Source organism: Seriola dumerili, unplaced genomic scaffold (assembly GCF_002260705.1).
Source record: "Seriola dumerili isolate Sdu_G_001 unplaced genomic scaffold, Sdu_1.0 BDQW01000242.1, whole genome shotgun sequence".
Taxonomy (NCBI): Eukaryota; Metazoa; Chordata; class Actinopteri; order Carangiformes; family Carangidae; genus Seriola; species Seriola dumerili.
The window spans coordinates 5,484,875-5,499,770 of NW_019174497.1; the positions used below are offsets into that span (position 1 = coordinate 5,484,875).

The 14,896-nt window shown below is 38.5% G+C and overlaps 1 protein-coding gene across 1 annotated transcript in view; it reads right to left on the reverse strand.

Moving 5' to 3' along the window:
• The window catches only part of lingo1 (leucine rich repeat and Ig domain containing 1), a 145,101-nt gene that overhangs the window by 52,391 nt on the left and 77,814 nt on the right, over positions 1-14,896 (reverse strand). The window contains exon 3 of the mRNA XM_022756058.1: positions 14,612-14,757. The gene's annotated coding sequence lies outside the window, so the exon portion shown is untranslated. The remainder of the gene's footprint in view (positions 1-14,611; positions 14,758-14,896) is intronic.

The window sequence follows — 14,896 nt, forward strand, 5'->3', positions numbered from 1 at the left end:
TATATATATATATACATATATATAAGATAAGAACTGATAAACAATTAGTAAACAGGCTAGAGTGGTGCTTGATGCATTCCACTTTGCACTGCAGCAGATGCTGGTAAGTAACAGTGTTGTAGATTTATGGGTCTGGGTATGTGAATGGGTGTGTTGAGCGAGCCGATGATGGTGAGAAAGGTCTAATTAATCGTAAAACAAGAAATAGAAAGGTGAAACACAGTATCTGCATGTCTGAAAAACAGATGAAGCAGTACAACATTCACAGGGAGGTCAGTGAGATGAAGCTTCATGAGACATATTTCATACAATGGATGCAATAAAATGTGCCTCACGTGTGATGAAAAATAAACTGAGAAAAGTAGGAATTTTATTAACAAAATAAAATTAGAATCAATCTGAAAAGAAAAGACATTTAAAAAACAAAAAACAATGATCAATAATTTTCTTACCTAATATTTCAATAAATGACAGATCAAATGAAAATGTATTGTAATAGAACCTAAATAGTAAGCTATAAAAAAGGTATATTATTATTATTATTATTATCATTACTGACGATTAATTTTAGGGGATGCATCTGAGACAATGAAATACAGAGATCTGTGAATTGATGTCATTGTAATCTCATCAACCATGATCAATAAACAATAATCTCTATTTAACCAAAGAGAACTTTGAGCCATATTTACAATGGAATTGACAAGATCACCAACATGGCTGAGTTCATGAGGTGAACAGAAACACAAATCTCTGTGTCAACTATGTGACTATTAAAGTACAAACCTAAGGGCAACATAAACTTGCAGAACAAAAAAGGACTGAGGAATGAACCTTGGGGTACACCACAAGAAACGTTTGATTTCAGTGAACTAAGCTACAAGGAAGTTTAGAGTGTAAAATGAAATGTAAGCCAGTGTTTGTTTTGTTTATTTATTTTTTGTTAGTTTGTTTTGTTATATTTATTTATGTATTTCTGGCTGAAAGAAGCCAGGACAAAATCACATCAACACAGTCCTTACATGTAAATTCACCTGTCAAGTTGTTCTAATGTATTCATAAACATAACAGACACATAGAATCATGGGTATTCTATTAGAGTCATTATTTTCAGTAGGGGGCTTTGGTGAGATGAAATGTTGCTTTGAAAATCCAGCCTCATTTATCCTAATACTGTATGACCCACATCCGTAATGTTTGTAATTGGAATTTAATTATTTAATAGTCAGTGTTATTCCATGAACTATTTATATAACATGAACAACTGTGTTCAACACATGTTCTGGCAAAAGTCCTTTTAGGGAGCATGGGTATAACTGGCTAAAGAAATTAGTCTGTGAGACCTACAGCAACTAGACTAGGCACAGAAAGGCAATATAAAGTACCAAAGATGGCAGGAAGTAGGAGCCCGTCATTGTGGAGTCAGGGGAATAGAACACTTTAGTTGAATGAACCCAACGAAAAAGGAATACATCAAACCAAACACAAATACAAATGTCATTCGATATGTGTCTATGGTTTTGAGGTGTCTTCTCAGTGCTGGCTGGAGAGACAAACCACACTTTTTGCCAAACACAGCAAGGTCATACCAGAGACAGAAGTGATTACGTTTTTGTGTATGTGCGTTGGTGATTGTGAGGTGTAGGGGTGCATTAATCAGGTTACGGAAATAGGAATAGTTTGCTCCTGTGTAATAAAAAATGATGTAGTTAGTGGAGTCAAGGTGGGTGCTGACGGAAATAAGATTCTTCTACTCTTCCTTCCTCTTCCTCTGAAAGCAGACTGAACAACAAATCATGAGCATGCAGCAGCTTCCTGTGTCTACTGGGCTACATTCCCAACTGATAATGGAGATTCTTTCATGTACTATAGAAGGTAAATAGTGAATGCTGACAAATAGTATGCATTTTTTCTGTCAGGGTTCAGCCTTTTAGGTATGTAACTATTGTAGTTTAAAATATTTTAAAATGAACTACAATTGTAACAGAATTGAAAGAATTTAACAAATTTGGACGTTATATCAAAGACATCTATGTAATGTGTTGCAGAGAGTTGCAGCTAGCCCTGGCCCACCTCGTAATACCACTTTGTACTTTGTTTTCTATCACATTCCTCCACTCTCTCCTCAAGTTCAGCTATCGATGCTTCTGTCTTACATCTTATTTGTGGTCCTCGATCTTCTCCTGCCACCAATACGTCTTCCCTGTCTCTCTGACCTGGCAGACTGGGTGTGAAATCGTCATCATTACTCTAACAATGACAGAAGAAAACAACCTACCAATTACATAATCAGACTGCTAAATAAACCTGTGTGGAAAACATGATTCCCCAATCCACGCATGACATGCATGCCCTACATGCTGAGGTAAGATTCGTTCAAGCTTACATTAGCTCAACGTGAGGGTGAGGTGTCAAACTAAAAGCTTTTATGGATTTTTTGACAGTCCACCATTGCAGCAGCCCACTAGGATTCATCCCAGTATCCCAGATGGCTGGTCCGACTAGAGGAAGGACCAAAGAGTGCATCTCCTTGTTTGTCATGAGAGGGTGGGCACTCCAACTCTCTGGTAATATCCTGTCCCCTATTTGTCTGGAGTATGAATTTGACAGTTGGCCAATTCTTACACATTGTCCCTTTTAAAAACAAAGTACTTTGATGTACTTTGATGTAAGCGGTGTCTTGAGTGATTAAAATGGTCTTATCCATGGAGTACAATCATGATGATCGTGATTGACTTCACAAGCATGAACAACATAGTAAGCTACAAAATTGAGAGATGAACCCATAACTGAAAGATAATAAGCTAAATCAAAATGACAACAGCCCATGTGTCCATTGACAGCTACAGCTATGCCCAGTCAAAGTGTCCTTGACCTTGAACAAGATACTAAAATCCCACTGGTTCAATTATTGTAAATCAAGCCTGATAAAAACATCAATCAAATGTCAAAAACAAAATGAAAATATTGAAAACCATGTGTCAAGAAGGGCTTATCAAGACATTTAAAGGGGGAAAAAAGTCTTATTGACATTACTGAACACAGCCATGAAGTGTCCAGTGTTCACAACACACAGGGTAAAAAATCAATTTTGGAAACATGGCCGTGATGGCAGCTAGATCTTTTTTTTTTTTTTTACTTTTTTAATGTCCCGCTCCACTGTCCATCAAAATATACTGTAATTCACTGATGAAGATAAGATTAGTTCCTTTGACTCTGTGACTCTGTGTTTCTCGGTAAACTGTTGTACTCCATCCGCTGCAAGTCACTCCTCGGCTGTTAAATGCATCAATATTTGATGTAGAATCGGCCCTAAACCATTACAGCCAACCTTGGAGGAGGCTCAGTAGTATAATCTTTGGTAGCGTAGTGCACCCACCAATATGAGGGGTGATGACCTTCATGCACTGATGCTTTCCAATCATTTTAAAAGCCGACTCTCACCACAACAGCATACATGAGATAAGACTAAACCATTACAAGAGGAAGTTGCTGCTCACCCTTGAGCCCAAAATCTGTTTGCAAACTCTAAACATAAATCCAACAAACCAGAGAAAAAGAGAAAATCCAAGAGCTAGAGCTCCAAATATTTGATAGCTCCACTCAATTTAACCCACAAGCACTTATATGGTCCTTGACTTTGTGACATAAGAAAATATAAAAAAAAAAAAAAAAAAAAAAAGGACAGACATCGAATTCCCTACTGTGGTTGTTCATTAATTTAGCAAACACATCGACGTCCTGCCGTCAGTTCTTCTGAGCAAGATCCCGATAGAAATAATTTCAAAAGCCATTTCATATTTAAGATTAATGACTATTGAATATCCATTTAGGGGACCACTAAAACATACATCATAAGTAATAGAGATTAATTCCATGGGACATTTTAATATCACTCCCAATAATGATGCATGTGCACACACACACACACACACACACACTAATCTACACATTGTAGGAAACATGATGTATTGGCATTTCTTCTCCCGCTGAGCGTCAATGAGTACGCTGACAATCACACAGATAGAACTTCAAATCCCAGCCGTGCTCTTAATAGGGATGAGCCTTTGTGTATCTTCATATTCCATTCGCAAACGTTTCCTTTATACACGAACCACCTTCTTCCACAGCAACAGCTGATGGCAAAACTAATGGTAATCATAGTATTTATGAACATACATTACAGGACAGGACACACGGTACCAGTGTATTCCAGGAATCTTAGTCAGCTTTCCTTTTATCAGCATCGCAGCCTATCAGGTTCCTTATTTTATGTGAGATTCCAGCCTCACAGTAATTTCCTGCTTATTTGTCTTAAACACGAAATAGAACATCCAAAAAAAAATAAAAAATCATGATGCATGTATTTTTAGTGCAATACATTTAAAATCAGTCTCTGGGTGGTACCTTTCAAACATGTGCCTTTGTATATTACGTTTTTGAATGTTATGTTGGACTGTGGATGTGTGCTCACGTAAATATGTACAGTTGGTGTGTATTCTTCGAGACAATGGTAGCAGAGTACTTACGTACCACAAAGCTGCACCCTGTAAATCTCTTTACATGATAGAAACATGGCCCCTGCATCCTTTGGAAAGCTGACCTTGGATTCTTGTTTTGTGCTTAGCAGCAAGGATTAGAGGAAATCTTCCACAAACACACATTTTGCTCCAAGAGATCTGGGCCTATTTTGCCTCAGCTTTATTTCAAAAAGGCAAAACAAGGCTACTTTTGAAATGCAATCTGTGGCTATTGACAGAAAGGGAAAATGCTGTGCAAAGGGCTGATTTTTTCTCTTATCATTTTCTTTTCGTGTCAAAAGTAGGTCGAGTTGAAAGGCAAAGAAACTTTCTGATATTCAGTTGAGGAAAAGACTTTTCAGAAGTCAAGCTAAACTCTTAGGCAACATGACCTTCCTGTAAATTAACGAACCTTTTTTTTTTTCTTCTAGCTTTTTAGCTCCCTGACCTGGTCTGGCTGCCTATTTATGCCAAGAATGACTGAACTCCAGATGTGCTCTGGATAGCTGGATGGCATTTGGGTTGGACAAAGCAAACATCTCTTATAAGCTCGTCATCACAAACCAAATCTTTCAGATACGCAACAGCTGTCTTGGCTTTAAATTAGAGCTGTGTTTATAATCCTAATGTCAGCACAGATGCTGTAACGTCTCTTTCATTTCTGGATTTACAGCATTAAAAATCTCAATCTGGACCAGATGTTACTCTGTTCGGATGAGAGTGGCCAAGCTTGGAGACAATTACTGCGACAATCAACTAAGACATAAATAGGAATAATTTTGTCTCTCAAGGACAGCTCAGATTTCCCACATACTGTCATAAAAATTGCATGTTCATAAACTATGAAATGCAGATTCTAAGTGATGGAAGTCAACTGTCAAATTTATTATCTTTTATGTGAATTTGGACATTGTGAAAACTGTATAAACTGCACACCATTCTTTACATCCAGGCAAACTAAAGTAATTGTGGCATTAAGGGCAGAGGTCACTAATAGGCGGACTAGATCTGGATCCAGACGCCATCCTATCTGGACCCGGACCTATAACCTCTAAATTATTGAGAATTATTACATTTTGACGGAGCGTTTCGCAGCTTTTCAAGCCTTTGCGTCAGTGGTCACGTGACACTACTCAGCCAATCATTGAGACTTGAGTCAGTCCGTGAGACACACACACGCACATGGTGGGAGACGATGTTGGAGAAATAGGTGGGGAAAGTGGGATGGATGAGGGAAAGGAAGAGAAAAGGAAGTGTTGAAGCTGTTCAGTTGTTGAAGATGTGTTGAGATTGTTTATTCCAGAAATGGTTGAGGCTGTTTGTGATTAACTGTTGGAGTTAACATTAAAGAAGAAAAATGGAAAGTCAAGCATCACGTTTTATTTCATTTGGTAAAATTCAAAAGCCCTCCGTTAGGTAGTTATTACTTATTACAGCTGTTATTTTCCTTGAAATGCTAAAAGAAGAAAGTATAGTTATTATTCGGGACCTTTGCTTGAGGAAATGTTTAACTGGTCCTCTTTGAATTTTAATTGAATACCCCTGTATTAAGGTGTTGCTACATTTGGAAAATAAATGCTACGCTTTGGGAAACTACAAAAGTTGGAGAAGGTTGGGATGATTTTTTTGTTTTGTTAAAAACTTCACTCACAGTAGAAAACACCTTGAAGTGGGATTTGAAGTTCAGTAATTGGCGTAATCTGTGAAGACAGACGTTCAAACCTCAGTTTAGTGGTGGCGCTGTCAATGCGGTTTCATGTCAGACCATTAGTGTATTGCCTGGACAACCACTGGAGCATCTCATAATTGATTTGATTAGCTTCTCATACATTTGATTACCTTCTCACACATTGGTGAGCTGGTTAAACAGCTTATCTAAATGTAATGGATGTTATATCACATTTAAAAAGCTGCTCTGCTCCTCGAGGGTCAGTTGTCGATTTTACAGGGACATCCTTTGAATTAAATGTACAACAGAAAGTTTGGCGACTGGCTGTTTAACATTCTACATGTTGAATTTCATTCTTTTTTTTTTTTTAATTTGAAGGCCACAATTCCTTTTACACCTGTTGCCTTCCATCTCTTACAAAATGTTACTATTCCTCCCAACAACCCAGGCAGGAAGACAAGGACAGAGAAAGCCCTTGATAACAGACAGTATGCATACAATGAGAGCTTACATGTTGCTAAAGCTATTCAGCTATAATGCTGGAGCAGGAATAAACACTGGCAGCACAGGCATATTTAATGCCTTAGGCAAGGTCATGAATGAAAGAGTTTTATTTGTTACTGAGGTTAGATGTATGTTTTCTTCTGATTCTTAAAGCAAAGGGACACAGTGTCTTTGGTAACATGCTTACATATCACTGGAGAGCAGTACTTTGTGACAAACAAACATGCGTCCTCCATCTGTTAGTCACCTGATTTTATCAGGAGGTACAGAGTACAAGTGGTGAGAAGGAGGAGAGGAGGGAGCGACATACACTCACAAAGCACTTAAAGAACACCTGTGCACCTGCATATCCATGCAATTATCCAATCAGCCAATCAGAAGGAGATAAAAAAAAAGAGAAGTGATCTCAACGACTTGATTGTTGGTGCCAAACTGGTTTGAGTATTTCTGAAACTGCTGATCTCCTGGGTTTTTCACACACAGCTGTCTCCAGAGTTTTTACTCAGAATGATGGGAAAAACAAAAATCATCCAGCGAGCAGCAGTCCTGTGAGTGGAAACGCCTTATTGGTGAGAGGGATCAGAGGAGAGTGGCCAGAGTCATTGGCGCTGACGGAAAGGTTGTGGTAACTCAGATAACCACTCTTTACAGCTGTTGTGAGCAGAAAAAGCTTCTCAGAATGAACAACACATCGAACCTTGAGGTGGATGGGCTACAACAATAGGAGAAGACCACATTGGGTTCAACTCCTGTCGGCCAGAAATCTGAGGCTGCAGTGGGCGCAGACTCACCAACACTGGACAGTTGAAGACAGGAAAAACGTAGCTTGGTCTGATGGATCTGGATTTCTGTTGAGACATGCAGATGGTAGGATCAGAATTCAGCATGAATCTATGGACCCAAACCTGCCTTGTGTCAACAGTCCAGGCTGGTGGTGGTGGTGGTGGTGGTGGTGGGGGTGTAGCGGTGTGGCGAATGTTTTCTTGACACATTTTGGGCCCCTTGTTACCAATCAATCACGGTTTGAATCTGAGTATTGTTGCTGACCATGTGCTTCCCTTTATGGCTGCAGTTTCACAGTCAGTGAACTTCAGTGACCTCCCCAGTCTCCAGACCTGAATCCAACAGCACATCTTTGGGATGTGGTAGAACAGGAGATTGGCAGCATGAACGTGCAGCTGATGAATGTGCAGAAATGATGTGATGCTGTCATGTCAACATGGAGCAGAATCTCCAAGGACTGAGGCTGCTTGAGAGCGAAAGGAGGAACAACTAAGTATAACTATGGTGTTTCAAATAAAGTGTTTTGTGAGTTAATGTAAAAAGGCACGACATAAGGGGGATGTTTCTTTGAAACTGATCATATAAAATTAGATAGAAACAGCACTTTGCTGTTATCTAGCAGCTGCTGTGTGACCACTGAGAATAACGTTATTACTTGGAAAAGTAAAAACATATACGGTTTCCTGGAATAAAATACACATAATCTCTCTTTATTTCAGCTTTTCAAAGTCATAACACGCTATTTATTTATTTACTCTCTCACTATGACTGTAATAAAGGCAAAAGCCTGAACAAATATCTCTAAAAAAAAGAAAAAGAAAGCTAGTCCGTCTCTTCAAACTGTCTCTCTGAGTGAGCTTTTTACAGTAAAGCAGACATCACAGCTTAGTCTTCATCTTTGATTCATGAGTTCTGTGATTTTGTCATATGATGTCGCGGTATAAAATCGGGATTTGACCATATCAATGAGTGTAGAGGGTAAAGTATGGTCCTGACATTTGTGAAGGTAAGATTTAAAGGAAAGTAGAAGTAAGTAAAAGCCCAACATTCGAGTTGTGTCCTATGGCTGCATTATATTGTGGTCTAGTGAGGCTCAGTCAGTGTTGTATGTACAGAAAAAAAAAAAAGAAGTTTGTGTTATAAAATCAACTGTAGCTACAAAAGAAATACAGTACCTTGACATGATGTCAAGAACACCAACAGCAAAACAGACTGATGGAATACAAAGTAGATCAACCAAAGCTGTTTTAATGTGTTTATTCATGTTTTGGAGTTGGCATTTTTCTTACCATCTTTTCACCAGTATTAACCAATGAACATTTGTGATCACATGGCAGGAAGAAAACAATGCTGGATAAAATAATAGACCTGTCTTTGTTCCCATGTTAAAGTGCTTCAAAATCCACTGTGTAAGAAGATTTTGAGAGTGCTGCTGTCAAAATTGTTATTTGTCAAAACAGCTTTGAATGTCAGTCCAGGCAGGTATGTCTTGTAAAGTATTTTGTTGTGAGAGCTCAAACGGAGTTTACATGGATTCTCTAAAAAAACACCAATGAGGATTTCAGTGGAGCTTATTTGATTCTAACCAGTCGGTGTGAGGATATCCTTTGGTGAAATCAGAATATGATTATCTACTTTTGACAACTCGTAGTGAAAACTAAAGGGTCCGAGTGGAGGGAAACTGTCTCTTAATTGGACAAAGAACAATACGCTGCCCTAAAGCATGAGAAACCAATTATGTAGCAGGTACTGAAAATAAACAGACTGCTTCACTCAACCATTCTTTAGAGGAGAAGTTCATGAAAAATGCAGTGCAAAAAAAAAAAACCCAAAAAAATATAGTCAGGATGTATAATGATGTCTACAGAAAAATCTTGTATTTGAAGATTGACAGGGCAGCATGTTTGAAATGCAACTGCTGCCATGAAAACAAGAGGGGCTGAAGCTAATTTGCCAACACAGCGGTGGACGTGAGCTCTCCCACTGAAGTGAAACGCTATTCAGGGATATTTCCCCATCTTGAAACAGAAAAATTAAAAGCACGGTGACTCACAGCCATTAACTAAATGTCATTTCATTGCATCTCGGGATGATTTACTTTCCAGTCCTCCCCTGTACTCCACAACATGGATGCAGCTTCATACAGTGGAGAGCGTTCATAATTCAAAGGTCAAGTCATGGGGGTTTTGTATGCAAGGTGGAGCGCAAGCTATCCAACAAGAACATTTCTCATTAGAGTTCACTGAGAGGTGTCCCTTCATTGTTCTTATGCAAATGATGAATAATTTTCTAACACTGTACATGACAGTCATCCTGTGCAGAGGAATATGTAATCGCCCTTCTTAAGGCACAGTACAGCAGCTTTTAATATGTTTTACTCTGATGTAGAAGAATAAAACTGACAACTGTTGAGCATAACCCTCCTTAACTTGATATTTGACACCTAGTTATGAATATTTGGCATTTCTGAATTATGATCATTGTTATACAAACTGCATGGCTTGTTTGAGAGTGCTTCTGTGTCGAAATTAAGAAGATTATGGTAATTTGAAAATGTTAATGTGTTAATGTGAGTTTGAGAAGTATGAGTTTGTGGGGCTCCAAGGTGTTTATAGTGATTTCAGACACACTGAACTCTAATTGGATTTGATAATAGAGGAAAACAAGGCTTCCAAATTAGTGGCACAGATGCGGCACAGAGCAGTTTGGTGAGATATGGCGAGAGGAACCCTCAGCCTCAGACACTGATAACAGAGTGTGTCACAATGAGTGGGGAGAAGTGGCTTCATGCAGATTGTGTTCAAGTCAAATTATTAGATTTATTCATTCTATTTGATTCATTCACTGTATTGTAGAGTTGGGGATGCCAAATGGCATTTGCACAAAAAATAAGAACAAAATGAACACATTTCTATCCTTTTGAGTAACGCCTTAATCTTACGATGATGGCACTAACATCTTAGGAAGTCAGTGTAAATAGATTGAGAAATGACTAAATACAGATGTGTGAAAGCTGTATATAGAAAGATAAATGGACAGACTGATTTGTGGACCACTTTTTTTGTCAAATTATGCAGAGAATTCTTCTCTGGATCATGAATGTGGTGTTTATCCTGAGGTCGATGCTGATGCACTAGAGACACAGAGAAATCTTGTCTTGTTAGTATATTAACAGAATCATGGAGGAAAGTACACAATAATACAGCAGAAATACATCATGAGAGTTTCTCTGATACATAATATGTATAAAATACAATCATGCAACAATAACCAGATAAAAAATTATTTCTGAGGCGTAGATCTGGCAACACTCTCACTTGAAACCAGGTTAAAATAACTTATTTATATATTGCTTCGGACAAAAGCCTCTGCTGAGTGCCTACATTTTGACTGTTTCTTATATCAAAACACTCAGACTGATCCAGAACAAATCAGATGAATAAGACAATTTAAAAAAGTTATCAAATATCAATATCCAAAACTCACATTTTCTACCAAAAACATCTGAAACTCACATCAGATATCGCATCAGTGTCAATTTTGACGTCATAAATCTGAGTCATGTCTCAGTGAAACCAGAACACGCAGACATTGATAACAGTGTCTACAGTGTAAATGCATAGTTCTGACTTCCTCTAAGGAAGCCTGTCAAACACTATATCGCCCAAGACAGAGCCACTGCGTCCAAAATGCTCTACTCCGTCAGAGGTATGGTAAGCAAGGCTATTTTCCCTGTTGGCACCTTATGGCAGCACCGCAAATACAATAAAAAAAGAGCTCCCACTAGCTTGCCTGCTCGTCTCATACATCTTCAGTCATGCGGAAGGCCGTCCGTCAGTTTTACTGCACATTGGCTTCCTCTCAACGCAGCATCGATGACTGATGGCCCTAAGTGCAACTAGATAACTATGGCAGGGGATGATAAAAATGTGAAAACACACATCCTAGACAGGAAATTGGCCATTTTGGAGCAATTGACACAGAGGAGCTGAAGTGATGGCACTTCCTGTAATGCTCCTCCCTTGAAAAGCAGAGATGTCTGGTCATCCGTGGGGAGATAGTTACAGTCCACTGGACATATTACTGAGGTACACCAACCTAATAGATCTCAATTTTTTCCCCTTAGTTTTTTCTTCCATTTCTTAGTGTTATAGAGTCAAACCTAAGACAGGGTAAGACTGTCCTGGAAAAAAAAAAAAAAAAGTTTCAGTCAATATCTTGGCTATCTGCAGCAAAAAGAATCAATTGAAACAAGTTTGGGAAATGAAAGCTAATATGCAGTAGAGTCAACAGAAGAGGTGTAATAAAGCTATAGGCTGGTAAACGTATGGTAATGAGGAAAAGGGAATACCTGTGAAAATGGATCACTGGGGCTCAGTGGTGAGTGGAATATCAAGAGACAGGCAGGCGTATGGAACCACAAGGTGACGCAACTGTATTTCAGAGTGTTGGTTATCAGTGAACATCGTGATGGTATCTCAACATCTGTTTTTATACTCGATCTCATATCTTTCTTTCTTCTTGTCTCTTATCTTTTTCCTTCTATGCACCACATGTCTGAAACAGTGAAGCGAAATGAACGGCATTGATTGATGATGATGACGATGATGATGATAATGCCACAGCTGCTCTACCAGGGTTATAAGCACATTATAGAGGTCAGCAGTTTAACCTTTTTTTTATGGAGTGCATTCAAGGAATTACTCTATATCATCTCTATATAATCTGACGTGAATGATGTACCAAAATCACGAATCACCGACATCACACCAATTGGACTTGAAAAGACTAGTTATTCATCAGTGCACCAATGGGCTTTAATAGATCATGTCTTCGACAGATATTTTTTTTTTTATCATTTGCATAAACCTTTATCACAAGGTAAAAGTTTCAATCTCCCGCAGCTACAGCCGCCACAGACAGTCTGTACACAAGTGGGTGTAAAAATCGCTTTAGTGCTTATTAATAATTCATCTGTGTGTTGTCAGAAAGTGTTACTGGTCCAATGCTTATCAAACTGCATTACCTCGACACCAGAGGATTGCATTGCGGGAGATTATTTTATTATTGACCAGCCATAAATAACATTTTTTTGCTGTTGATTAAGCAAGGCAACTTAAAAGGCAAAAGTAGAATGACAATTTGTGACACTGCAGCAATCACAGTAAAAGTAATTTAATCTATTTCATGTTGAGCTCATAATTTACATTTTTAGATGCAGAGATCACTTAGGTATATTAACACTCTGGAAGTTTTACCATGACACGTTCAATCAACCTGTTATACTCTTTATACTATATACTATACTATGCCTGGATTATGTTTTCTATTCACTACAAATGTATTTCATTTGTTTACCTCCAATGTCTGCTCTCGCAGTATAGTGTCCTTTCATAGCAAGGAGCATTACCAAACTTTTTCTATATGTTATGTTTAGGCACCTGCAGCACGTGGTGCGGGCTATGGAAAGATTTTGGCCTTGGTTTGAAACTGCCCACAGTGACTGGAAGCATTTCACACGATACTGTATTTACTGTATCAAAACAGACCGTGGGAAGTTTTCTTTTAAGCGAGCAAAAGCTGTTTACATTCACCAAAACACATATCCTTGAGGTCTAACAAACATGTCAAGTGTGTGTCCTAAGCCGTTTTTTTTTTAAGTATTAGTAAGTAAAAGTTGTTTACAGCCATGTTCACTAGCTTGTATTCTTCTGCTTCCCTGCCTTCCCTTGGCGCATTGCAGTATATCTTGGCACATTTCTGCCACCTGTTGATCAGCGGTGAAGCGTGCCACCAGTGGTAGGACTATTTGTGTGCATCGCCTCAGCCGCATGCACACATTTGTGTATGTGCGTCCTCGTGAGCGCATGAGATAAAAACAAAACAGGGACCCACAGGTTCATGGTACCACTAAAGGTTTAAAACTCAAAACAAAACTTAACATTTAACTTAAAATTCTTCATAGACTTAATCAAAGAAATTTTGATGCTAAAACTAAATCACACACAGGACTCGGGATGCAAAGTCCTGTGATTTTTAGGTAATTTTTATTTTTTTTTATTCATTTGACTTTTATTTAAATCCAAAAGGACCATTGAGGGTGATGTCCTTATTACTTAAAAAAAGAGTAAATATACACAAAAATTATTAACAAGAAGACAAACAACAGTAGTTTGTGATCAAGGTTTTAAACTGACCAATTTTTAATTGTGCTGTAAAATGTTCCTGTTGTGTTCAGCACAAAAATGAAAAGCAGTTTTACCAAAATGAGTGTTTGCATGTGAGATTTCCAGCATCAGCCAATGACTTGAACAGGTCAAATAATGACTTATGGGACCAGTTTAGTCATGTATGATGGCATGTGGGGCTTTATAAATAAACAGAAACCAATGTCTGTCACGTCTTACTGTTAGAGATGCTTATACCAAACTTTTTATACAAGATGCAATGATGGGTAGAATAACTGTCACCGGCAATGAATCTTAGGGCGGAGTGATAAACTGCATCAAGGGGTTTGAGAGTGGAGGCAGAGGCGTGTCTATAGATAACAACATTTATAAATGCAGAGCTGCCTACACTAGAAAAAACACTGAACACAATCCAAGCAGCAGGTGCAGTTTCCCATCACAACATATTTGGAAAAACATACCAAGTATCATACGTACACACATATATTTCAAGGACAAAATAGGTTGTAACTAGTGTTTTGAAATGCGACAGCCACCTGCTTGAGAGGACGTTCATGCATTCTGAGGGATGCTCTGGCTGACATGCAGTGCAGTGATGTTGAGTGACACTAATTAAGCCAATGAAATACGGAGATCAGACATTTCAGTGTTTGAAGTATGCGTTGTGACTGCTGTGAGATGAGTCACCTTTGTTAAGCCTTTGTTTATAGCACCCTCGCACTATCTCATGTGAGATGGTATCATGTTGTTTTCTGCATAATCTTTCTTAACTATGATAATTGTTGGATGGTTTTGAAACTGTGTCAGGTAAGGCCTGCAGATCCTGTGCATTTGAGCGCACTGAAGTTAGAGATGATGTTAGGATTTGCACACTAAACTCGAACGCTGTACGCTGCGTGCTGATCAGCAGGAACGTCTCATAAGTCGGGTAGTGCAATAATACTCACAGGCAGTAATTGCTGGCCTGCTGATTCCAAAGAGCTGCTGGAGCTGCTTACTGTGCAGAAGGCGGGGGGCTGGAGGTGTGAGGTGCGCAGCGTCTCCCCTTAATCCACATACCCTCGCAGCATTCCCTCTTCAATTGATCAGCCACCTGCAAGACCCAAGCAGTGGAAACAAGCTAATAAATCACAAAGTTAGGGAAATATATTGCACTATTATTATATAGTATTGTTATATATCAAATATTATTATATTTGTCTAGATATTCATTACTACATTGTCAATTATTA